At 45.8% G+C, this 25,862-nt stretch overlaps 1 long non-coding RNA gene across 4 annotated transcripts in view; it reads right to left on the bottom strand.

Moving 5' to 3' along the window:
* The window catches only part of LOC128117730 (uncharacterized), a 55,273-nt gene extending 29,747 nt beyond the window's left edge, over positions 1–25,526 (bottom strand). For 3 of the 4 annotated variants that reach the window (XR_008220887.1, XR_008220889.1, XR_008220890.1), the window contains exons 1-2: positions 11,196–11,345; positions 9,048–9,203 (exon numbers count right to left, since the gene is read on the bottom strand). This is a non-coding gene — a long non-coding RNA (uncharacterized LOC128117730). Of the gene's footprint in view, positions 1–9,047; positions 9,204–11,195; positions 11,346–22,111 lie in introns of those variants that run through there. The other variant, XR_008220888.1, reaches the window with a different exon arrangement.
* Positions 25,527–25,862: the final 336 nt, after the last annotated feature.

Below are 25,862 nucleotides of genomic sequence, written 5' to 3'. Positions count from 1 at the left end.
AAAAGCCAAATATTGCTAGCAAAACGTTTATAAATTCAAATTTGTAAACACGTACTTATTGGAAATGCAGGCACTAGCATTTTGGAACAATAGTTTTGAGTGACATATTTTAAAGTGGGGAGGAGGGGCTTCAGTACAGTCTACTGGCTTCAGTGTGCAATCTAGTCTTCCGTTTACCTTTGTTGCAAGACATCTTAGGCTGACCCAGAAGCTTGAAGAAGAATGCCAGGGAGCATTTGCTTTCTAAGTAAAATTGTCGGTTTCGCCATCTCTACCCTTAGCCATAAAATTCAGTCATGCAGATGGTGGGCAAGCAATAAATATTTATTGGATGGATGGACTGAAAAATGACTGTGATGTGATATAGTTAGCCTTTCACTTATTCCAAGATAATACAGTCTGAATTCAATAAGCATCATACTTGCTCGCCATGTGTCTGGCACCAGCTGGGCCCTGGCACACAGTATAAATAAGATCCCTCTTCTGGGACTTTATAACCTAGAAGGAAATGTAGATACGCCAGGGGCTTGCCTGGGTCTAACTGAGCAAGTACAATCATCTGCTTGTTTTTACGGCTTTTAGAACAAGATAGCAGCAAGAAGGGAAGAGAAGGGCTGGGGAGACGGCTTAATGAGCAAAAGTGTTTGCCGTGCAAGTGTGAAGACCTGAGTTCAAACCCCCCAGAATGCTGTAAAAGCTGGACGGAGGTGTCTGTGGTCTAAAGTTCATGAGTTCCCACTAGCTTCGTTTGGTTGTCTCTGTAGGTTTCCCCATCATGATCTTAATGCTCCTTGATCATAGAATCCCTCTTCTCTCTTCAACTGGACTCCTGGAGCTTGGCCTGGTGCTTGGCTGTGGATCTCTGCATCTGCTTCCATCAGTTACTCTATGATGACAGTTACGGTATTCACCGATCTGATTACCGGGTAAGCCACTTCAGGCACCCTCCACTATTGCTAGTTGTCTAAGCTGGGGTCATCCTTGTGGATTCCTGGGAACCTCCCTAGCACCAGGTTTCTCCCTATTCCCATGACATCACCCTCTATTATGGTATCTCTTTCACATGGGACTGGCTAGGCCCTCTGCATAAGCAAGACAGTTGTGTAGCTTAATCTGCTTAAGGGGCCCCCTGGCAGTAGGATTAGGATCCATCCCTGGTGCATGAGCTGGCTTTTTGGAGCCCACTAACTATGGTGGGACACCTTGCACAGCCTTGATGCAAGGGGAGAGGTTTGGTCCTGCCTCAACTGAATGTACTAGGCTCTGCTGACTCCCCATAGGAGGTCTTACCTTGTCAGAGGAGGAAATGGGGGTGCTTTGGTCTTACCTTGTCAGAGGAGGAAATGGGGGTGCTTTGGGGGGACAAGACTGGAGGACATGAGGTGGGAAGAGAGAGGGATCTGTGGTTGGTATGTAACATGAATAAAAATTTTCTTAATTAAAAAAAAAAAAACCAAAATAGCATGTATCTGTGAGTCCTGTGTTCCTATGGGGAGATGGGAGGTAAAGTCAGGTGGAGCTCCTGTGCCAACTAGCCTGTTGTATGCAGGGGTGAACTACAAGAGAGAAAAAAATGTAGATGGAAAGGCATCCCAAATGAGAAAAGAGACAAGTCAAGGGAGCAGAGATGCATGCTTCTTACTCAGCCCCAAAATTCCTCCCCTCGAAAATGGAAAGAATGCCTTTTTATATAGCACATTCTTCTAGATTATTCTTGTACATTGTCTTCATTTAACCCCCCTAACAAGCATTGGAAGCATAATTAGTGCTCTCATTTTGTAACGAAGACTGAAACACAAGTCATTAATAAATCAAGGACCAAAATTCAAAGTAGATCTTTTCTGTTTTGTTTCCCACTATACAGTCTAGGTTTTCCACAGCCATAGGTGAGGTGTGGCCCCTGCCCCCAGCACTGTGGGATGCACAGGCCTGAGCCAGGTAATAGCAGCAGTTTGGAAAGTTATACATCTTCTCCTGACCTCATTTGGATAAGGCACTGGGAAAGACTAATTTGATCGCACACTGTCGATTATGACTTACTAATGAATCTACTCTCCTCCCTCACCCTAGAAAGGAAGAAAAGAAAAAGTGAAGGCAAAGAATAAGGATTTTGATCTCGTATTTATCCCAGAGAAATGAACAGAAAGTGTTTAGTGCCAGCAGTAAATTATAGTAATAAATTAACATTCTTAATTTTGTGTGTGTGTGTGTGTGTGTGTGTGTGTGTGTGTGTGTGTGCAGGTGAGTTCAGGTGTCCACTGAGACCAGAAGAGGGAGTCAGATTCCTTGTAGCTGGTGGTTGTCAGCAGCCTGATATGAATGTTGGGAACTGAACTCAAGTCCCTTAGAAGATAATAAAAAACACTCTTAACTGCTGAGCCATCTGCCCAGCCTCCAAAATTAAAATTTTTGATGGCTTTTTTCTTTCCTTTCCTGCTGAGAACTCTACTTTTGCCCTGGCCCACCTCTCTAATCTCAAGAGAAAAAAAAAAAAGATTAGAATTTGTCTGTGAAGAAATATAAGGACATATGTCCCTGGACATATGTCAACTCAAAAGTGCTATCACCCGGCAAACTACTTTTGTCTGCCTCCAACACACCAGAAGTTAGTCATAGCTCTTCTCGCTTACTGCGGTCTCTCACAGTACACAGTCATCACTCATGGTTGTGCTGCTCACTGCACAAAGGTGATGCCTGGAACTGGGTGACATTCACGTAACAGATTTCATGGCTCTGTATACCTGCTAGGACCATTCCATGGTTAGCAACCAGGTGCCTCATAGCATAAACATTAGATAGCAATTTTCTGACAGAAAACCCTGACAGCTGCTTTCTCTAATTTTCACACAGAAGCTTTATGGGCTAATAGCATGTCTATAAGGAATATTTTTTTCTGTGCATCATGGGCTTTGTATCAGTTAGTTATATCTGAAATATACCAAATAACAACTACAAAAACTTTCAGTAACTAATAATGGTCACTGGAAAAGAAAAAAATGCTGTTTGTGGATCTACAGATTCATTGTACTCTGCTGGCCTCAACTGCACATGGATCTGGACCAGCTTGCAATCTAGACCACAGGTCAGGTTTAGTTCTGCTCTGTGGTCCCTTCTGAGACCAGGTAACAGCATGCTTCTCTCATGCAAACAGCAGGAACTTATGCCAAACCACACAGACGCATTGAAAACCTTGGCAAATGTCATACCCTCTTACCTGGCACACACCGAAACAAGCTTCACAGTCAAAGACATCAGAAAGGGAGGGATAGATGCATACCAGTCTCATGGAGGTGGAAAAAGGAGACTGAATTTTTGTTAAATACAATGCAACCATCCACAAACCTACTCTGTGCTACTATGAAACAGAAGAAAGATGTGTCTTAGGGAAAACCCACCATTGCTACAGCCGAAGACAGTGAGACATTTTTTCTACATGGAGGCAAGCCATCTCCTATAAAGCCAGTGGGCTTTGAGCATCAGGCTTCTGTTGTGTGGCAGTTCCCTCCGAGATTAAAACCTTCCGACTTGGAGGGACATTTCTTAAGACACATAATGTAGACTAGTGAAACTATAGGATGTTCTTAAGAGCGGTGGAACATTCACAATTCAGGGAAACATGTTAAGATCAGGAAGTAAACAACTCAAAGGTTTCAGGAAGGCCCTAAAACTGACCAATACACTAGGCCCCTCCTTCTTCATGAATATATAGGTAGTACAGACTGCTGTGAGAGGTAACTCTCAGACCCATCAAGCTACCTAAAATAGGCAGAGAGCAGCCCAACTGCCTGGAATAGGTAAAGCTGCCTGGAAGAGGCTCAGACCAACTGGGCCACCTGGAAAGGACACTCTCCCACCTGTTAAGATGCCTGCAGGCTGTGCAGTGTGAACAGCTTTTGTGAGCTGTCACCCATGCTGGGGTGGGCTTTGGTTCTGAAGCTGTCTTTCAGTTATTTCTACCTCTGGAAGTAACCCTTCATCCATAGTCCTGTAAGTAACCCCAATAAAACTTATTGGTTCACCAAAGTCAGCATTGGTAGTCCGTCCTTACTTAGGTTCATCATTAGTTCCATATCCAGGGTGAGTAGACATTTGTTCCTCTCATCCCAGGACCAGTGTCCCACCACAGTTTTACATACATCTTACTTGTCACCTTGTTGTAGACTAGTGTAACAGATTGGGGCACTGATAAACATCGCCTATAAAGAACCAGATGGTAAAATATTTTCACTTTGCAGACTACAAAGTCTCTGTTCCCATGACTTGACCCTGACATTGCAGTACAGAAGCAGCCATCAGCAACACTTAAATAGTCATAACTATGTTCTAATAAACCTTTATTTACAAAAACAGATAATAGCCTAGAGTCGATTCCAAAGGTGGAGTTTATATCCCTCGTTACAGATTCAGCTCTAAAGGGTGTGTGTCTCCCGTTTTTCGGTATCTGCTGCTGCATACCACACCACCCCAAGATAAGTGGCTTGAAACTATTTTCTTTTCTCTTATGATTTTGCACATGAATTAGGTGTGGCAGGCGACTCACTGCTCCATGTGAGACTGCTACATCTGCAGACATTTGGGTGTCCACGGGGCTCGGATGTTCAGGGTGGCTCGCTCACCTGTCCAGCCCCTTAGCGAGATTGACTCGGATACTCAAACAGCTGCGTGCCAGCTGTTAGGTCTCTCCTTTTAGCCGGCCCCTCTAAAGCTGAGGGCCAGACCTGTCATTTCTATAATATTCTGTAACAAAGCACCTCCTCCTCCATGTGGTCCATGTTACCCAGGCCTCAGGCGGGCCTGTGTCTGAATTCTGACTTCCCTACTCTTAAATCATCGTGTGAAGTAACACTATTTTCACACTCAAGCTGGAAGATGATTTCTTATGCTATATGGCAACAGCCAAGTGCCCTGCGCGAGGGGCTGGAGAGATGGCTCAGTGGTTAAAAGCACTTGTTGCTCTCGTAGAGGACCGGTCCCAGCATCACATAGGGTCCACCATCCTATGTAACTCCAGTTCCATGAAATCTGATCCCCTCCTCTGACCTCCTTGGGCAAGGGTACATACATCATTCACATACATACATGCAGGCAAGACACTCATACACACAAAATAAATATTAAAAAAGAACGTACACAATTCTAAAGTCTCCTCAGTCCTCACCCCCTGAACAAATGGTGTTCCAATCTAGCCACAGATAGAATTAGTCAAATCAATGCAGTTAGTTCTAATCCTGCCTGATATGAACCAAACATTTTAGGCAGTCATTAAGTGAGCCTCCTCTGAAAAAAAAAAAATACCCAACATCTCTGGCTCCACATGCCACAGGGAAAGAGTAATGCACCATGTCTGGATTTGGCAAAGGGCACAGGGTGTAGGCAGAAGCAGGGAGCTCCCTGTGCTCCTGTACAGCGTGGAATCCAACACATTTCTCAGAAACATCACAGCCTCTAGGAACATACAGGCTTAGGGAACACCCACACCCTCATAACTGAACTCCTCGAACATTGCCATTTTAGATTTTATGGTGGACCCACTGCCATTCGAAGGTCACGGTGCAATACTGATGATGGTGGATGCACTCCCCAGAACTGTGAACTTCCCCTACACAGGACTCCAGTCTGCTGCCCTTGAACTAGCCACTCTCCAACCCTACCCTCAGCTGTCACTGCATGACCCTGTCCCAACGTCACAAGGACTTTTCAGACTCTCCTCAGTTTAGACCATGCTGACTTTTGCCTGAAGCCACGTCATCTGTGGGCATTCACCTCCCCACACCCTCTCCCTGCTCTCCTGGTCTGCTCTCCCCCAAGACCTCCTCATTCCAGCTTCTGACCCGAGGTAGGAAGTTGAAAGGGGTCAATAAAAGAAGCAATGGGTTACCACAGACCTGTTTTCCAGGTCCAACCATGCAAAGCAGTTGACCAGGAAGAAGGCAGAGTAATCACGCCTTGTGCACAGACGTGTCAGGAAGTGCCTCTCTTCTTGCTCTGAGGAAAATGAGGCTGCCCCATTCCATTCCATACAGCCTGGAAGCCCTGAGGGGTGGTGCATGGTAAACAGACCCCCCTTCCATAGCCTAAACTTCTCATCCAGTGACTGTGTGCCTGCCCTCTATCCTGTGTGTTGCATACTGGCTAAACCATAAATCTGAGCTGTCCACACCCAACAAGGGTCACAGCAGACATCCTGGCCGCCATTCTCCCTAATCCCTTCCTAAGCTACCCTTTGTCTGGCCACCGACTCTTGGTTTTATCTCCCATTTTTAGCCCTGTTGGCTTGACAGATGGGTGCTTTGCTCTGGGCTCTCAAGGCGCTAGTTTGGTCTTATTCCTCACTTTTCTTATTTCTTACTTTCAGTGTTTAAGGTCCCCCTGAATCCTTCCCCAGCTTCAGTCACATCTACCGGAATCTTTGAGATGGGATCAGAGAGTCAGAGAGATTGGGCCGTCTTGCTCTGAGTACGTGGCCCAGATCAGGCACTCCCGAGTGCTGCAGGCAGACCTTGACCTCATAAGCAACCGTCCTAGCAAGCAGAGACAACTGGCCCACAATGAGCTATTTCTGAACAAGTCTACGGAACGCGCTGATGAAAGGTGATACCCAGAGGAAGACTAGCCAGACTGAAATACTTAAGGAGACAAAGCATCTTTGAGAAATGAAATTAATTAACTGCTTCCAAAGGGGGCAGAAAGTAGGAGGCTGGGAGGGGGTGGGAATTTCTGTATAAATTCCCAAAGAACAAGGGACTTGAAAGTACACTGTGGGAATTTCAAGCCTGAAATTAAAAAAATGCCTTCTGACATCGTGGCTTAGTGGCTGGGGTGTGTGAGGCACTCATAACTGGGTTTGGGTTATGTGTAAAGGAAGGCCCTGACAGAGAAACACAATAAATTAAATGCATAAATCGAGGGGATTGGGGCTTTTTAAAAGTTACGGCACAATATTCTCTGAGGGTGATTTTAGACTAGACCTTGACAGGGTGAGATCGTGAATATAAAAGTGAGCTATTGTCAATCGGAAGGTACTGCTGTAGGAATAAGGTTCTCAGGAGCGACCAAAGGGAATTTCAAAGATCTAGTTTACATTCTCTGTGTCTTGGAGCCCATTTCCCTGGGATTTAAGAAACCGTAAGGATTTTGAGGTCTTGCAATAGCTACATAAAATGCTGCTTCGTATGAGACTCACAGCCATGGTGCCTCAGTCACGGACATTTCATTTCTGTCTCCCGTATCAAGTGCTCGGGCTCACCAGCCCCCACCTCACCAAACCTCACAAGATTTGCCAGCTCCCGAGTATAGAGGGGACAATAGCTACACCTTGTCTGTCCACCACTGATCTCAGGAACATAAAAGAGGAATGCAGACAGGCCACTGGGGGTGGAGGGGAGTCTGAGGATGAAGAGGCATCCAACTCAGGAAGAAAGAAAAAACATATTTTTTGAGGTCACATGACAATGATCATCCAACCAGAAAGGGATTTTTCTGCCAGACTCTGAGCTAAAGGAAGATTCTCTTAAAGTAAATAACTTGCTTTTATCAAGCCTACGTGAGAAGCTGTGTGTGTGTGTGTGTGTGTGTGTGTGTGTGTGTGTGTGTGTGTGTGTGTTCAACCTCAGTCCCACCATTTTGATCTTGTAGGTAGTTCAACTCCATTGCTTGACCCCAATAGCATTTTAATGCCCTGGTAACCAGAAATTTAGCTCTCAGCACCCCAGAATGACTGTTGTTTCCTTGGTATGGTATGAGGTGTGTGTGTGCATGTATGTGTGTGCATGTGTATGTATGTATGTGTATGTATGTATATGTGTGCATGTATGTATGTGTATGTGTGTGTATTTATGTATGTGTATGTGTATATTTATGTATGTGTATGTGTATATTTATGTATGTGTGTATATGTATGTATGTATGTGTATGTTTGTGTGTGTATGTATGTATATGTGTGTATGTATGTGTATGTGTGTGCATATTTATGTATGTGGGTATGTGTATATATGTGTGTGTATGTGTATGTATGTGTATGCTTGTGTGTGTATGTATGTGTGTGTATATGTGTGTATATTTATGTATGTGTGTGTATGTGTATGTATGCATGTGTATGTTTTTGTGTGTACGTATGCATATGTGTGTATGTATGTGTGTGTATGTGTGTGTATATTTATGTATGTGTGTATGTATGTGTGTGTATGTGTATGTATGTGTGTGTATGTATATGTATGTGTGTAGGTGTATATATGTTTGTGTATATGTATATGTGTATGTGTGTATGTGTGTATGTGTATGTATGTGTGTGTGTATGTGTATGTATGTGTATATGTGTGTGTGTATGTGTGTGTGTGTGTGCATTTTCTGTTACTTACTCTCCTTTTCCCTCTCCTCGCGTGTGATGTTTCTTTGAGCTTCCATCTCCCTGGCTCCAGTGGGCCTCCCTCTGTGGATCTCTCACCTTCTCTGAGTCTGCGCCTTCGTCTCTGAGGTTTTCTCCATGTCTTTGCGTCCACGTTTGCACATCTGTCCCTCTGAGTTTCTCGGCTTCTTTCTCCACTCTGACCTTTCCCCTTCTGTCCCCCCCTTTCCTTTCCTGAGCTTTTCTTTCTCTGGACCTAATAAAAATTAAAATTTCATAAACGATAGAAAACAAATTAAAAGGATTTACTATGCTCATCAGAATATTAATAAGAACGTTAGATAAATTGTTGGGCTTGTTTAAGAAATACATTTTCAAAGATGATAATATTGCTATGATTCCATTAAAATTCTTATGTTTGCAACCCGCTTCCAACAAATGGGCAAGGTCAAAAGATTCTACACTTTAAATCACGAGGTCATAAGCGCCTGCAGCCTGCGTGACCCATTCCTGTGGCACTGAGACTGTTGACTGGCTTCAGGCTGCTGACGGGGCTTCTTGAGTGACAACAGCCATTGAGGCAGACTCGGTCTCAGAAGTCATCCCCTGCTCAATGGGCCTCAAGACACTGTGAGCTCTGAAGGCTGTGTCTGCAAAATCTAAAACACCAGACGCCCAGGCAGAGTAGCAACCCACGACATACCTGGATCTTCGATCTTCCTTCTTAAAGTGGGCGGAGAAAGACTCTGTCCCCAGGACACCCGAATCGCAGCCTTTTGCAGAATACCCAGCACCAGCCTTTCTTCGCTCCATTTCCCCTGATTCCTTTCTCCCCGAACACAGCAACTCAGCTCTTCCTCTGTGTACACACACATAAATGAATTCATACATACACATGTACTTGTGCATACATGCATATATACAAATTCACTCATGAACATACACATGTGCTCATGCATGCATTCACACATATACATATCCATTCATGCCTTTACAAATACATACATACATACGTTCACATATATACTCATACATGTATGCATGCATTCACACATACACATATTCATTCATACACTCATGCATACAAACATACATTCATAAATATAGCTGTATTCATACATACACATACATATATTTATGCATCCATACCTACATGTATATTCAGCAAAGCCCACATATATTCATGCATACATGCATATACATGCACATATATTCATATAATACACACAAACATTCATTAACATGTATAGATTCATTCATGTACTTATGCATATATACATGCATTCATAGATATACACATTCATGCACACACATGCATATATTCATAAATATACCCATGCATTTATATATACATTCATTCATGCACTTATGCATAAATACATGCATTCACAAATACACACAGCATTCATGAATACATGTACATTTATTTGTGGACACATGAACATATACCTGTATTTGTATACATGCACACTTATTTGTATACTCATGCATGCATATGTACATTCATACATACATACATGTATTCATGAACATATGCACACATGTATCCATACCCTCACACACAGAACTAGGTTTCTTCCTAGCTTTCTGCCCTATGGTCACAATTGTTGATGCTTAGCAAAAGCTGCTGTCCCAATGTCTGTGTCCCCCCAGCATACATGTGTGAAACCTAACCCTCAAACAAAAGCAGCAACAAGTAGGGTCTTTGGAGTGTGGCTAGGTCACCGGGGCCTTCCCTGCCAGAGAGATCCCGCTTTCATTGTCCAGGGATCTTGTGCATAAGGAGAAAACTTGACCGGAAGCAAATCTGTCTCACACTGATGTGAGCCTCCCAGCCTGGAGAGCTGAGTACTAATTCTGTCGTTTACAAATTACCCACTCCACGTTGTCTTGTTAGAGCAAACGGACTGAGTCAAAAGCCAACTCTAGGCTCCCTGTGGCTTGAAACACCTGACACTCGGCTCTCACACATCTTACAAAGGTACTGCTGCTGTCTCTGCACTCCAGGCGGGGAAACTGAGGCACGGGGGGCGGGGGGGGGGGGGGGGAGCAACCTGTCAAAATCCATGCAGCAGTCAAGGAGCAAGGCTGACCCCAACTGCAGAGGGTAGGCATACACCAGCTCCCCACGTCACCCGCACTGGCTTGCCCATGATTAGCAGGCACATGTGCCGCGTGCTCTGGTCCCTAATGAGCACACACCGAGCCCCAGCTAGAGCAGGCTTCTCTCAGATCAAGCACTCGGTGTGCTGAAGAGCCGTAGAAGACCCGAGGTCGTTTGGAAGGCAGGCCGGCTTCTTTAAGTACTCAAGGCAAAAAGAATCGCATTCCCCTTGACTTTTTATTTAGAGAATAATCAAGAAACTTTTCCTCCTTCTCTCTCACTGAATACAATTTATCTTTATCAAACCAGAGAAGAATGTAAGTCTGGCTAGAAGTTTCTCACAAAGCCTGTCGAGATGAAAGGTGCCATAATAGATACACAAAGCAGTCGCTTTTTATCTGTGGAGAGCTGGCTTCATATGATCCTTTCATAAGAGTGGAAAAAAAATAAGACATTGTGTTTATGTGGCGCATACATTTGTCTGCATCACAAAAAGTGGGTGGGTGGGGGAGTGTGACCATCCACCAGACACCTAGATCCTTCCCTGTTTGCATTCGGCTCTGCCCAGGCATTTCACAATAGTGAAAAACCTGCTTTTTAAACACCCGGAGTTTAGACCAAGTGGCCAATTTAGGCACAAAGCAACTACATTTGTTATCTGTCCTAAACAGGAGCCCACCCCGTGCTTCTCACTCAGCTAAAGAAAGGGAACGCTGAAATTTTCGTAAGCAGGACAATTGATGGTACCTGGCTTTGTGTCAAGCAAAAAGCAGGCCTCCACGCTGGAAAGTCCTGACCTTGAAAAGCTGGTTAAATGAACGCTGTACGGGCTGCCGGCTGGAGAGCCAGCCAGGAAGTAGGTCAGCAGAGCTGTAGGCTGGCCCCTGTCACTCCCAGTCTGAGCTTGCACAATTCAGAGTAGAGGAAAATGTTCTCAGATGAGAGGAGAGACGATGTGCAGTTCTGGGCAGCATGTCATACTAACAACCCGTCTCCACCAGATGAAATCATCCGCAGAGGCTGCCCACAGGCAGGGGGCTATTTGCTGCTGGTCCTTTAATTGATTAAGGTCACCTTGTTTTTTCAGGGCACTTAATTTTTTATTTGTGTGTGTGTGTGTGTGTGTGTGTGTGTGTGTGTGTGTGTGTGTGTGACAAATATGTGCAAGTATGTGCCTGAAGAGGGTTTGGGATACCCTGGAGCTAGCTAGAGTTGTGGGCAAGTACGAGCTGCCCAGCCTGGGTCCTGGGAAACGAGTTCATGTTCTCTGGAAGAACAACAGTAAGAACTCTTACCCACTGAACTCTCTCTCCAGCCCCTCTGGTTTTTCAGTTTATTTGTTTATTGTTGCTTTAAGCTTCCAAGCAGAGAAACAAATGTTACTGTCTGCTTTCTCTGAACCTCTCCACACTGTCACCTCTTACAGACTGCCTGCCAGGCACTTAATGGCCCTGGCCTGAGGGATAGACAAAACAGCCTAATAAGAATGTACAGATTTTCAGAGACTTAGGAACAGCAAACTCTCTTGGTGTTGAAAATGCCAAGCTCAGGAGCATCCATCCGCCCACCCATGTCACTTGGCTCTAAGAGGGGAGTGTCAGGGACAGTCTAGGACTAACACTTCTGGAGTTCCCAGAACTCACCTACTGTGTGCCTTGTCTCCCTTTCCTAAGTCGTGCGCTGGGGCGCCATATGCACTTACTCTGTGGGGTTCTGCTCCACATTTAACAAGGAGGCATTTGAATGGGCTTAATCCAATGGGTCAACCACACCAAACACAAACAAGCAAACCAACCTACCAACAAAGAAGTCCCAACCATGGAGCCAAAGCCCAAGGGAGGAAAGAAAGGTCCAGAGCCCTGAGGCTGGGAACAGTGGAAGCTGTTATCAGACCTAGGCCTGAAGGGACACCAGGACAAGTGTGAGTGTCAGCGTCCATGACAGTAGCTAGGACCCACCACAGAGGGAATGGCCTGTGACACTAACCCTGCAGGGATTAGTCTAAAGGAACAAATGCATTGAGTTCACGTTGCTTCCTCCCGCTACTTTCCACATACCCCATGAGCCGAAACCAGAAGAACTCAGAGAGCAAGGAAGAATCTTTCATACTCCACATCTCCACATGGAGCACATCATGGGCACCAAGAGGTAGAGAAGAGGAGAGGAGGGGCAAATGGGAGGCTTGGAGCTCCAAGAATTTGATGAGGAAGTGTTGAGTGCTCAGCACGGTACCTAGAACACACATCCAATATGTGCTCACAGTGCCACATGGTTACTCATCGCTGGCACTGTGTTAGGCGGGCATCTTAGAGGGAACTATGGCAGTAAAGGACCCCTCAGCCTCTGCAGGTGGATCTAGGATCTAGTCATCAGAGACCTGCCACCAACTCTAGAGCTTTGGGCAATGGCCTCCCCCCAATCTGGCCTTTTGTTTCCTGTTAAATTAGGGGATTGTGGGATGAGATGAGTTTAGGATTTTTTTTCAGTATAGTGTGCCATGCTCTAAGGCTGATTGACAGTCAGCGCCTGAAGTAATTTCAATTGGTCTCGATTTTGCTGTGTTGATCCAAAGATGAACTGCTGGGTTTGGGCAGCACAACAGGGAAGGCAGGTGCCTGATTCAGCTGTAGAGCCTCCCCCATCCTGTTCCAGGGAGTCTCCCAAGACTGATATCACAGTGTCACGCCTACTTTGTTCTAGGAGGGAGCCAGGTCACAAAGTGGGAGCCAGTGGCCTGAACGCCTTCAGTGTTCTATCAGTTCTCTCCACTGGAGAGCTCATCCACTCTTGACATCTACTCAATTTCAAAGAAAAAAGTTCTGCCCAAAGATGCTTTTAGGAACACTTTACATACATCCCCAACGTGAAGAATAACTAAGGGCAGGTGGCTCATCAGCCTCTGAAGAAGCAGAGGTCCCCCTGGGGAAGCCAAAGGCTCCAAAGACGACTCTGGAAGACCCGAACACACAGCATCCCCCAGACATTTCTCCAGACGTGTTTAGTTCCTCTGCAGAGTCTCTCCTTCCCTCCCATATGCTAAACCAGAAGTCCCTAACGAAGAGTCTTGGGAGACCATGCAATAATAATAGACCCTACTAGGAACTCAACTGATTATAAGCCCTTTCATGCACACCGTTTCCTTCCATCTCAGCAAAGCTTGTGGGTCTCCAAATTCACATCAGGGTGAGCAAACCCAGCCAGGTCTGGAGCTTCTTTTATGTTTACCTGAACTCTGCATTACCCACAGTAACTGCTGCTCAGAGAGTACAGGGTAGGGACCAGTGGATTTGGTTGTGTTGTCTTGATTTTTAAAAAAATTATTGTTTGGGGGGCTGGAGAGATGGCTCAGAGGTTAAGAGCACTGACTGCTCTTCCAGAGGTCCTGAGTTCAATTCCCAGCACCCACATGGTGGCTCACAACCATCTGTAATGAGATCTGGCACCCTCTTCTGTATACATAATAAATAAATAAATCTTAAAAAAAAAAGAAAAAAAAATTTATTGTTTATATTAATGGCCACCATCTCCCTTTCTTCTTAACAGTGTCTGGAACTGTCCCCGTTGACTTATACATTGTCTACCTTCTCCCCTACAATGCCATGGCAGCTGCCCAAAATGAAGCGTTCACAGTACCTGTCATATTCATGGCTATGTCCCCAGTACCTGGTCCGCTGTCTGACATTCAAAATGCACGCAGCGCATCTGCCAAGCGAAACTCCGAATCTTCCATTCCTTGGGGTCGTTTTCCCTAACTAGGTTTCAAGGCACCCAAAGCTAAAAATAACCAAGTTTTGAGTCAGCAACTGGCAAATGTCCAGGTTACTTTTAGCTTCAGAGGTTAAGGGAAGAAAAGTGGGCCAGATGAACGTGGAGCAAATGCCTGGCAGTGCATCCCTGTGCAGAGAATGTTAAAGGGCCGTGTGCAACAGTTATTGACAAATGGCTCTGCTTACTTTCCCGGGAGTCCCAACCTTAACAGCCAGCATTTCTAGAAGTCTGTGATTCTCTCCCACAAGGCTGGGAGCTCTCAAGGGCTGCACCTTACTCATCTTTATTTCTCTAGCAGTTAGAAGTAGACCTGGATCAACCAGGCCCCGATAAACAACGGGGTGAATGCTGTTGGTCAGTAATGACGGCCAAAGCAACTGAGTGTGGATAGGATGGTCATATGTTAAAATGTAGAAAGATTCCCACAGCCACCTGCTGGGATTTTCATGTTTTCTGCCGAAGGTTTGTGAACCGGAAGCAGAACCTTAAGAGGCAGAGCCTCATGGGGGGATGACTACGCCACTAGGGTACCACCCTTGGAATGGATTAATGGCCATCTCATTGGGGTAGGTTAGGTCTAACCAGCCTGGATGGGTTAAAGCAAAGTCAAGATGTTACAAAGGCAGACCTTCCTCAATTACTTCTCTTGTTTCTGCTTTCATGTGTTCTGTCTCTAGAAGGCCACTTAGCCATCATATTGTGACATAGAGCAGCCAGGGGTTCACTCCAGCTGCCAGGACCATGCTCTTTGAACTGTCCAAACACCAGCATCAAAGACCAAATAAACCTCTATTCTTAAAATACCCAGCCTCAGAGATCTTATTGTACCAACACACAAAATACATCATTTGAATATGTTAACTATTATCCGCGTGCAGCTGTTTAAATGTAAGCCAAAATTAACTGGAATTAAATAAAATTAAAATTATATTTGTCAGATGCACGAGACACTTTTCCAGCACTCGTGGCTGCCCTTTTTCAAGTCACAGATACATTAGCTTCTTGGACTTGGGTTAAGATCATCCGTGCCACTCAGCCTTACCTCCTCCTGATGCTGAAGTTTCTGCAGAAGGCTCTAGAATCTGATCATTAGGGGCCAACTACCAACTCTGGGACGTTAAACAACTATATGGGACTCTAGGGGAATGAGGTAACAAGATCACTGACTGGTGAGTCCCCCAGATGGCCTTGAGAAGGATCTCATCTCATACGGAAAGAAGTGGATCTCAGAGAGACAAAATAATTTCCCCTAAGCGACCCACTATACAAGAGCCAGAATCTCCTAGTTACTGCCTGGTATGTTTTAATCATAAACTTCACTCAAAACCTGAGAGTGCTTCACATCCAAGAGGGCAGTGCATCCTTTTCTTTCATGTTGGTGTGGTTTGGAGAGCTGGCAAGAAATCCTAGATGCACTTAGAGAATAAATGTAAGACCCATCAAGCAAAGGATGGGAAAGCCTAGCTTCCCACAGAAAGCTGGAGGCCAAGAGATCTGAAGAATGCCCAAATGTGGGTTGCCTTTTTTTTTAAGCTTTTCAAAATTGTTTTCATTTCGATGTTGGAGGTTAATACCCAAGATGGACACTCTTTTTGAAGAGTCCCTTTTGATTTTAATTTCTTAAAGTCCTCATTTGAACTCCCTTTTTGTTTATATTATACCCATCCACAATTTTCCTTTCTTTCCAGGTAACCTGATCCCCGAAAATGTGCAGAATCCATTCGTGCCCACTGCTTTTAATTAAACATCAACTCATTCTTTCAACTGGGTCTTTGAGGGTTTCTGCGTTGTCTTCTCTAGACGCATTTGTCTTTTCCTGAAATTACATCAAATCAAGTTCTCAAAAATGCATTTCTTAATCTTTAAATAGCTTGGAATGAATTTTGGCAGCATCTCAAGAAAACCTTTAAAACGGAAGAAGCCAGCTCTACCCATCTCCCTCCCAAGTAGAAGCTAGGCATGTGCGGTGTGTTGGGGCCTGCACACAGAGATTTCACAGCATCGGACCGAACCCTGCAAACCCCAGGCTCCAGATTCCGTATTTAAAAGAAGCCTGCATATATCATCCAGGAGTACTACATTTGTTCTGTTTCTTTCACTAAAGTAGCTCTGTGAGAACTCAGGGAACCAGCAGCTGCCCCGGACCCCTCGATTTCCAATAGAAGCATTTGCCACTCAGCAGTCACCCTAGTGCATGCTGGGAACTCGGGTTCCAGGAGTCAGGGTGGTCAACAACAGGCCTGAGATCTGTGGGTGGGGAGATCTGCGTGGAAGGTTCTCCATCTCCCAGACAGACCAAGGAGGCTGCAGATATCTTTGGAATCTGTGGAGGAGACCCTCCTGAGGGGCCAATGGGGAGGGGGGTCGTTTAGGAAAATTCCACTGATGTGTATGACTTCTTTCTGGCATGTCTCCTAGGGTTTCTGAAGATTCCATTACCCTTATAAGCGAAAGTCTTCAGATGACTGCAAGAAGGTGCTTATTGAAACCTATAGCTCTCCATCCCTCGGCAGGCTTTGATTTAAAACATTCAAAACACATCCAACGGCCTCTTCTTCCCTGAAGACGGGGGCTTTAATGTTTAAAAAAGACAGGGAAAAAAAAAAAAAAAACAGGTCTCTTTACTCCAGCCAGCTCCCTCCTCTTAAGGAAAAAATGTTGCCTAAAAAACGAAGGTATTGATGTTAAACTATGGTACAACTTTTAAATTTTAAGTCCTGTTCTTTGTTCCTAATGAACAAAGAAACATGAGTCCCACAACCCGGAGCCAGATGAGCACATGACTCCCAAGTAAGGGCCAGCGTTACGAGTCAGGTCTATTCCTTTCTAGCTGCCAACGAGGAAACTGGGGTCCAGAGAGGTTAAAGAATTTTAACAGGCAGCAGGTGGTGAAACCTGGGCCAGGTGTCCACACTCCACAACTTTTTGAACAAAAGAAGAAGAAGAAAAAGAAACCACAACATTCTTCACTTTGAGTAAGGCGAGAATGGCTTGAAGGTGGGAGGCGAACACAGGCTCCTCGCGTTCCACATCTCAGCCGTGGATGCGTGCAATCCGTGGCACGTTCCACATCTCAGCCGTGGATGCGTGCAATCCGTGGCACGTTCCACATCTCAGCCGTGGATGTGTGCAATCCATGGCACGCCACCCAAGCAGGAAAGCCAAATGAGTTAACACACTGGAGAGTGTGTCCTTTGTGTCTCTTGACCAGTGAGATGGAAGTCCTGTCTGCTTCACAGAGTGTGGAAGGTTCTGGAACCACATGGTGTTTATAATCCAGGGGGTCTTGCAGGAGCCCTAGGGGCCCGGCATCTCCCAGAGTTACCTATATAATGGGGGCACCTATAAGAAACACCTGACCCTTCAGCCCTTCTCCATTCCTTACAGTGGTGTGTCCAATTGGCACAGACCATGAAGACCCTTCTCTCCCTGCCCCACCCCAGAGTAGGCAAGGATTAAGGACTGCTATGCTGACACAGCATCTTGCTAGGTTTTGTCTTTTGAAATTACCTTCAGTGGGGGAGTGTATTCATGTTTCACCTTTCCATAGGTCCCGTTTGCTTTCCACAGCCACACCTGGGTCTCCTCTTTTCAAGACTTTCCTGGAGCTAGTGAGGCACTTCCTGTACACATGGCCCTTCAGGAGGGCCTGGGGATGCATCTCTCCCTGGGCCTTTGAAGCTTCAGAATCTCTCTGTGTCTCTGTCTCTGTCTGTCTCTGTCTGTCTGTCTGTCTGTCTGTCTGTCTGTCTGTCTCTCTCTCTCTCTCTCTCTCTCTCTCTCTCTCTGTGTGTGTGTGTATGTGTGTGTGTGTGTGTCTCTTTCTCTCTTTCTCTCTCGGTCTTATGTTGACCACTCCATTGTGTTCCTTCTCTCTCAGAAACATCACTCCCAGGGTCCCTTTGCCTGAGATTTCATACTTAGCTCACCTCTGGCCCTTTCCTGACTCAAGTGATCAAACAAGTTCTCCTTTTTCCATTGGTTTCTAGGGAACCTGGTCTAGGACTAGGACTCTGTGTCTCTCATGCCCTTTGCAGCTGGTGTACGATAAGTCTACAGTCATGCTTTGGGAAGAGGTCCAGGACTTCCGAGAACAGGGCAGGGTGGGGAGACAGTTTAGTCAGTAAAGTAAAGTATTTGCTGTGCAAGCAAGTGGACCTGAGTTCAGATTCTCAGCACTTGCATAAAAAGCCAGGCACAGTGGTGTCTATAACCTAGGGCTGGGAAAGCAGAAACATGTGGATCACAGGGGGGAGGCCATGGGGGGGTATGGGGGAGGCAGATCAATCAGCCCGGGCAAACCAGTGAGTTCTAGGGTTCGGTGAGAGAGCCAGTCTCAGAAACAAAATGGAGAATGGTTGAGGAAGAAACCCGGTGTCAGGATGTGACATCCATACAAACATGTATACACCTGTACATACCCAAACGCATGTACACAGGCGGGAACAGGCAGGGAACAGGGCAGCTCTTCTGCAGCCTTAATTGCACATTTTGTTCCCTTGCAATAACTTGGAGTACTTTCCCACTTACTCTTATTAGAAAGGTGCTACAATTGATTATTAATGTCTACCACAGGGTAAGAAAGAGCCAGGGGAGCACCATTAGCCTGCTTGGGGTTTTGCCACCCCTAGTCCAAAGGAAAGGATGTAAGAAGGTCTGTTTAGGTCTTCAGCTTCCAAGAACTCTCCTAGCCCAAAGAAGTCCAGATAGCTCTATGCATTCTAATGCGATTCCGTAGGGCTATCCAATCCATAGCAGTGTGTCCAGCAACCTGGAGAGTTTCTCTCCAGATGTCCCAGTGCAGTAGGTCTGGAAAGCTTATCAAGGGGATGACAAAGACCTCCCGACCATCTTCTGGTGAGCATGGGCTAAAGGCCATGGGCCAAACTGTCAGCCTCAGCTGAGTGTGAAGTTAGGCACACCTGAAAGGTAGGAATATATTATTCAAATCGCAGAGGCAGATGACAGGCTCGGAGCATGTTGGAACATTAAGCTGATGTCTGGCTACGGAACAACAGAGTCCATGCAGTAAGTGATGTTAGGACTTTGGAAACAAAGGCCAAGTCCTGGAAGTCAGAGTAGGGGCCCAGTACCAGAAGGATCCTGCAGACTTCCTCACCCAGATCCCTCTTGTTCTTTAGTTTTATGTAAGTCTGACAGATACACTGTAAAGTGTCCAAACTTCAGGAGACTAGATGGCCTTTTACACACTGATAGGGCATTCCTGTCTCCCCAGCAGGCTCCAGCATGTCCCTTCCTGGCCCATTCTCCTCCCCAGAGGTAAGCAGGGTCTGACTCCCCTCTCTACAGATGAGCTTGTCTGTTCTTGCTCTTCACAAGGATGCTGTAGTACGGATGTTCTTGTGTCCGTTTTCTGTTGCCATAGTTGCATCTATGCATTCATCTGTGTTGTTCAATGTACACTACACTCTTCCTTTTTCTTTGCCATGTACTATTTCCACTGCACGAGCACAGCCCATTTTTACACACATTTTGATAGATTGTTTATCCACTTGGACAGTTTCCAACATTTCGCTATTCTGAATAAATATCCTGGGACATGTATCTCACTAGGCACATGCACCCCATGGAGAAAGACCTCAGAGCATAATATCTTGCATACCAGGGGCAATGCATTTACCTCTAAATGCTCCTGTATGGTGATCCTCTACAGTGACCATGCCTATCTATACTCTACCAACTATATATGAGAAGTTGCTTGACCCATATTCTTGTCAACTCTTAGCATTATCAATCTTTTATCACTTTAACCAACTTCCTGGGTTTTTTTTAAATGTATTTATTTATGTTTATTTTATGTGCATTGGTATATTGCCTGCATGTCTGTCTGTGTGAGGGTGTCAGATCTTGGAGTTACAGACAGTTGTTAGCTGCCATGAGGGCGCTGGGAATTGAACCTGGAACTGGAAGAGCAGTCAGTGCTCTTAACCGCTGAGCCATCTCTCCAGCCGCCAACTTCCTAGTTTGTGAGTAGCAATGCCTCATTGTGGGTTTGATTCCCATTTCTCATCTAGGACTGTTCCTCTTCAAGCACTGATGTAGGAATCCAAAGGGCACACAGAACCACTGCAATCACATGGGCTATATCCCCCGGCACTTGTAAATAGAGTCAGCCTTGCAGACAAACAACAGGTTAGGACCCCAATGAGCAGACTCTTACATGGAATCCTAACAGAAACTGTAGTCCTGGGGGACTCTGGCACATCTCTGACCCTCTGAGGAGGGAATGAACTAGCAAAGACATGGACAGAGCATGGACTATGCAGATGTATGTAAATCGCATATAAAAGCCAGCAAAGGAGCCCTCAAGCCATGAGGCTTGCTGTGCCTGCCTGTCTCCACTCCAGAGAATGCTAGAACAGCCAAGAGCCAGCAGGCAGAGTTCAACAACATGGCGTGATTTTGCTCCTGCCTTTAATCTGAGAGCATGAGGCCGCTGGGCCCACACCACCAGACGTCCATAAAATATAAAAGTCAGGGTTTCTTTGTTTGGTTCTTTTTTAATTGATTATCCATTTGTGTTCAAATAAGTGAGGCTTCTTCTGGCTGGTGACTAACTTAAGAGTCAGAGTGGGAAGTTACTGTCTATGGCCCCTGCCGCAGGCATAGGAAGGACACCACGATGTCCTGAGAATGTGCCAGATAGAAGCTAGTGCAGGACCCAGAGGCGGTAGTCAGACTGGAAGCTTCAATTCTCACTCATCTTAAGATTTGGGGCAAGAAACTATTGGTGAACTGCCAGCCAACTGGTGTAGGACCACCTTAAGGACACTCTGTGTCAAGGTCTAGTTCTCCTAACCTGTGACTCGAAGTGAGTTCCCTTCAACTTAAATATCAATCCGAGTGTCTCGCCTTGCTAAGAAGCAAAAGCATCCGCTCCCTTGTAGAGCAATTAGACCTGGGCCAGTTCCCGCCACACGTCCAAGATGATAGAAAGCCCGACCCAGATTCTGCACTGGATAATTGAGCATTAAGACACAACAAGGGCTCCACTGCGGCATAATAATGCATGCCTGGCTGATTTATTAAGCATCTAACTTAGAAGCGCATTGTTCCGCAAGGCCCCGTAGCTTAGGCAGCGCTCCATAGAAAACACTTGCCGTGCGGCTGCTGTGGTGTTCAGATCCTGTTACATCCCGTAACTTCCAACTTCCCAGTCCCTAGAAGCCTGCCTGCCTACCTGGGTCTGGATCGCACCTCTTTAAAGAGCTGTGGCGCCCCCTGTCGGCTCTGTGATTTTTTTTTTCTTGTCACATTCTGACTGCAGCAGAGGTAAGGATCGAAAGCTTGCTGTAACTCAGAAGGCAAATGCGCAGTGTGGGGGACGGGGGAGTGGGGACGGAGAGTTGCATCCCCACAACCTGTCCCCTTGCCCAGCTTAATTTTACCCAGAGCTAGCTCTAGCTCCCATATTTATGTTTATTTAAGCTCTACTCGTGTATGATGATAACAAAGCCTTTGTTTTGTTCTCTAGTGGAATGTCAGCTCCCTGCTTGGCATGAAGGAGGCACGTGGTAATAACCCCTCCCCCCAAAGAATCATTGATTCGTGCATTGGGTGGCGATGTCAGGTGGTAGCAAAAGTCTCGCAGCGGAAGAAAGCCGTGTCAAGAGGATGGCATGCCCAAAGTGAATCTTGCCATTTCAGATGAAGTGATCAGGGAGGAACGGCTCTTGGTAATGATTTGCAAACAGGAACAAAGCAAATGTACCACTCAAAGTCACAGCGGAAGAATGATCTAGATTGACCACAGCCAGTGTCAAGGTCCAAGCAAATGTTTGCTGATTTTGCAGGGGCCCATGAGGCTGAAACACGGGACAGGAGCAAAAGGCCAAAAGGTAAAGGCTAAATCCCTAAAAGGGACAGGAGCTTACCGAATATAAACCAGATCCAACTCCAGATTCCTTTTCCTTCTTGTGCCAGGACGTAGCCACACCCGTGCCTTCGTTCATCCTCCACGACTTTTCTCACGCTACAACAGACGTGTATGCAGACATCATGCCCTGCAAAGCCCAAAACAATGGCTGTCCAGCCCCCGCCCTCAATCATCAGAGGCCAGTGGCAAGACTTTGGCTCTTTTCAGAACAATAAAAAGCCGTTAGGGGCCCTCGAGCAGAAAGAAGGGTGACCCAATCAGACTCACAATTGAGAAGGATGGGAGTAGCTGCTGAGGAAAGGGAAAGCTGTAGAGGCTGCGGCAGAGAAATCAATTAGGAGGTGAGAAAGGAAGGTGGTTTGATCTAGAAATGTAATCAGATCAGAAGAGACACAAGCCCAAGAGTTCCCGTACCCTGTGGCCCACTGTGCAAAATTTGCCTTTATGGATTCCAGCCCAGAGCATCAGGGGAGTGTTGAGAAGTCATCAGAAAAAAAAAAAAACTACAGTTTTGTTTCTTTTTGTTTCTTTTCTCAATTAGGCAGGAAGCCATAGCTAGGATACTATGTTGCAGAGAACAAACAGCCATTTCTAGAGATCTCCTCCGGGCTAGTCATTCTGGACTTGGGCTAGGGTCCAGACAAGACATTGGTTTATACTCTGGTCCCTGACAGCTTTCCTCACTGAAGCAGTCAGACATTCAACTGGTTTGACCAAGCAGTTGGGTTTAGGTCTGAGGGGGTTGAGTGCAGGTCAGGAGGGTCTAGCTAGGGCTTAGAGTAACAACTGTGAGGCAAACATTCGGGAGGAAGCTAAGGACTAGGAAAAAGTGGTAGCATTGGGAAATGCCCAAGAGCGAGTATAAGGGTCACACATTCTTAGCCCCAGCACAGCAATCAGCAAGTCTCAGGTGGAGCCCCCTTCCCATCATCCCTTGGTGTGCCCATACACAGAGGCTGCCCTACAGATGAGACATATTTTCCCTGTTACGTCTGCTCTCAATGGTTTGGTTTGGTTTTGACTTTGGGATTTTGGTTTTGGTTTTTTGTTTTGTCTTTATTGTTTGTTTGTTGGGGGGGGTGTTTTTTTGGTTTGGTTTTGGTTGGGGGTTGTTTGTTTGTTTGTTTGTTTGTTTTCAAGACAGAGTTTCTCTGTGTAGCGCTGGCTGTCTTGGAACTCACTCTGTAGACCAGACTGGCCTCGAACTCAAAGATCCTCCTGCCTCTGTCTCCGAGTACTGGGATTAAAGGCGTGTGCCGCCACCGCCTGGCTGTTTTTCATTTTTTTAAGCCAGCTTCCTACTCTACATAGCTTTTGAGAATGGCTCCATGAGATCAGGGGGAGGTGCCAGCTAGAAAGGGAATACAAGAGGAACTCGGGAATCTGACAGCCTCAGGCTTGAACGTCCTAACTGTAACTGATTAGCTGTGTGACCTGGGGGAAGTGACTGCTCTTTTCTGTGCCTCCACTCAGGCCTGATAACTGGAGAAGACCCAAAGATGGAGCAGTTGTTGTGAGAATGGGAGATGATGGCTCATTAGCAGCAGCTTGTGCTAACAAGACAGAACCACGTGATGGAAAGAGTGGGCTCTGTTGAGGGGCTGAGCAACTGATAAACAGCCTTGCCCAGTTTCACAGCTGCCCATCCATATGAAGCAAACAGCAGTGAGTGTTCTAAGGAGACACAGAAGAAGGGGGCTGTATCTAGCTTAAGAAAAACACAGGACAATGAATGACACAGAAGCAATGAGCAAGCTCAGGCTCCCCAAATCCAGCCCTCAACACTAATCCCTTGCTTTTTTCTGAAGTCTAGATGGACCTGAAATAACCATCCCATTTCCTGATGTTACCTCCTCTCCCTCCTTCTGGGACATGTCTCAGGTAGTCTATAGCATATGGCTTAATGGAGCACCATGATGGAAGCTCCATAAACACCTGCTTGTTAAATATGTGAATAAGTAGACAGGTGGGTGGATGGATGGACTGGATACTCAGATAGGTAGATGGATGGGTGGGTGGGTATGCAGATAAATAGATAGATGGGTGGGTAGATGAATAGATGGATTGGACTGGATTGGATTGGATACTTGGATACATGGATGGATGGATGGATGGATGGATGGATGGATGGATGGATGGATACATGGGTGGATGGATGCAGAGGGATGGATGAATAGGTAGATGAATGTTTAGATAAATGAGTAGATGGATTGGGGTAGATTGGATTCATGGATGGATGGATGGATGGATGGATGGATGGATGGATGGGTAGGTGGATAGGTGGGTAGGTAGATGAGCACTAAGTTTTGGATACTCAGAGCTGACCTTCTACAAACTTTGATTCATGTCTTTGTCAAGAAAATAGCATTGTGCCATCTACTCTCTAGACTAGAAAATCAAAGGAACAGATACATGTTGGCATCAACCCAACCTATCCCCTTCTCTATCAAAAAGCAGTGGCAATGGATTCTGAGTTTTTATCACAAGATAGCCTCAGGCTCAGATAGGAATGGGGGTGAGCCTGCCTTGACTGTAATGGGTATACAAAAGCAACTAAGCATTTAGAAGATTCCATGGGCCCATTTGAGGTCAAAGAGGAGACCAGTACATGCTGAGGTCAAGGAGATGGAGCTTGGATTCTCCATGTTACAAAGACTTAAACAGCACACAGCCTGTTCCCATGTGTTCCTCTCCAGAGCACTTCATCTCTAAGCTGGGGATAAGAATGTAGAAACATTTACACCTGTCAGAATGGCTAAGATGTGGAGGATGTGGCGCAAGGTGAACACTCCTCCACTGCTGGTGAGAGTGCAAAGTTGTACCACCACTTTGGAAATCAATATGGCAGTTTCTCAGAAAACTGGGAATAGATCTACCTCAAGACACAGCTATACCACTCCTGGGCATATACCCAAAGGATGCTCCACCATACCACAAGGACACTTGATCAACTATGTTCATACCAGCTCAATTTGTAGTAGCCAGAAACTGGAAACAACCTAGACATTCCTCAACTGAAGAATGGAAAAGAAAATGTGGTACACTACACATCGGAGTATGACTCACCTGTCAAAAACAATGACATTATGAAATTTGCTGGCAAATGGAAGGAACCTGAAAAATCATCAGAGTGAGGTAATCCAGACCCAAAAGACAAACATGATATGTATCACTTATAAGCGGATATTAGCCCCCAGACCTGACCAAAGCCAGGCTCAGGGAAGTCCTGAACCCTTGTAAGAGGACTCCCTCCACTCCCTGAACACTGCCCACCCCAGTTCTAGAGTGCTGCCCTCTGGAAACAGCATGCCCATTGGCCTCTTGAACTCTCAGCAGCTGTCAGTTATCCACAGGAGGCGTGCACAAGATCGGACCCATTTCCATTCCATCACAGAGCAAGAAGCACTCACAAGGTCCATATGAATCCTCCAGGATTTATAGACACTAGAGAAAAGTAACTCATGAGTCCCCTGTGCCCCTCCCCAATGACAAATAGGCAGTTAAAGTTGCTGAGACATCTTCCTCCATGGTGCAGTCACTCATGGTTGACCACGTTCCTGTAGATAACCCTTATGAAACTCATTGGGTCTGTCATTAGTGCCCTATCTCTGATGGCTCTTCATTTGTTTATCCACGCAGGAAGCTCACACTGCAGGGGTTTGGAGAGAGGGCACCCCGCCCTAAGAAAGTCCCAATGCAATCATGGAGTTCTCTACCACACAGAAGTCTATGTCGCTCACAGATTCTAA

Source organism: Peromyscus californicus, unplaced genomic scaffold, assembly GCF_007827085.1.
Source record: "Peromyscus californicus insignis strain IS unplaced genomic scaffold, ASM782708v3 Scaffold_21__1_contigs__length_65335640, whole genome shotgun sequence".
NCBI classification, from domain to species: Eukaryota; Metazoa; Chordata; class Mammalia; order Rodentia; family Cricetidae; genus Peromyscus; species Peromyscus californicus.
This window is presented reverse-complemented; position numbering and strand designations above follow the sequence as displayed.